At 44.9% G+C, this 1,244-nt stretch overlaps 1 pseudogene; it reads left to right on the top strand.

Annotated features, from left to right (window-relative positions):
• The window catches only part of LOC111951711 (regulating synaptic membrane exocytosis protein 1-like), an 80,028-nt pseudogene that overhangs the window by 53,407 nt on the left and 25,377 nt on the right, over positions 1-1,244 (top strand).

Raw genomic sequence — 1,244 nt, 5'->3', positions numbered from 1 at the left:
TGTGTGTGTGTGTGTGTGTGTGTGGTGTGTGTGTGTGTGGTGTGTGTGTGTGTGTGTGCTCTTGTGTTGTCGTGTTGTGTGTTGTTCTGTATGTGTTTTGTGTGTGTTTTCAGTTACTGCCCCACAACTTAGTGAGTCCATACCAAAGGATTCCATGTATTATGTCATGTATCATCAGTGCAAGATATTGGGGCTGTTATATTTAACCAATAAGGCCCGATCGCGTGTGGTATACGGCCCAATCCATACCACCGCTAAGGCGTATCCGGGCACTCCGCATTGCGTTGTGTTCTAAGAACAGCCCTTAGCCGTGGGATATTGGCCATATTACCACAAACTCCCGAGGTAACTTATTCTATTATAAAAACTGGTTACCAACATAATTAGAGCAGTAAAAAATTTAGGTTTGTCAATATTCATGGATACGGTCTGATACCATGGCTTGTCAGCCAATAATCATTTCAGGGCTCGAACCACCCAGTTATAAATTGTATATATCTGTAGCCAACATCATGCCTTTTAAGATGGACTTTAAGATTGTCTCCTTACTGATCATGTAGTGTGTGTTATTCCATGTGTGTGTTCAGGTTCAATTTTTGGCTGGTATGACAAGGTGACCAGCCACTGATTGTGAACGTGGTACAGCTACAGAGCTGGCCTCCCGGCACGCCCAGGAGCGACCCGAACCCCTACGTACCAAATGTATTTCCTGCCAGACCGAAGGTTACGTAACAAGGTCATTCACTGCAACTTTCACATAAATAGACTGTAGAAGGCAAGAAACCAACAACAAATGTTTAATCCTCTGTGTGTGTGTGTGTGTGATGTTTGTGTGGGTGTGTGATGTGTGTGTGTTGTGTGTAGTTGTGTGTGATGTGTGGTGTGTGTGTGTTGGTGTGTGTGTGTGTGTGTGTGTGTGGTGCTATGTGTGTGTGTGTGCTGTGGTGATGGTATCAAGGCGAGCGGCAAGTAGACATTTCGCTGCAACCGTTTATTCCTGCTGTAAACTGTGTACATGACAAAATAAGGTCCATTGATTTATTTGTGATGTTGTGTGCCACAGCGATAAAGCAAGCGAGGACTAAAGACAGTGAAGAAGAAGTCAGAGGCCAAAAGTGGAACACAGTTGTGTATACCCAAGTCCACGCCAAGACTTTTCGCCAAACATGCTAGACTGACGTGATTGGACAGCCTCGCTTACTAGAGAATAGCATGGTTCATGGGAGGTCACACCACACCCACAC

The sequence above is a fragment of the Salvelinus sp. IW2-2015 genome, linkage group LG25 (genome assembly GCF_002910315.2).
Source record: "Salvelinus sp. IW2-2015 linkage group LG25, ASM291031v2, whole genome shotgun sequence".
NCBI lineage: Eukaryota > Metazoa > Chordata > Actinopteri > Salmoniformes > Salmonidae > Salvelinus > Salvelinus sp. IW2-2015.
This window is presented reverse-complemented; position numbering and strand designations above follow the sequence as displayed.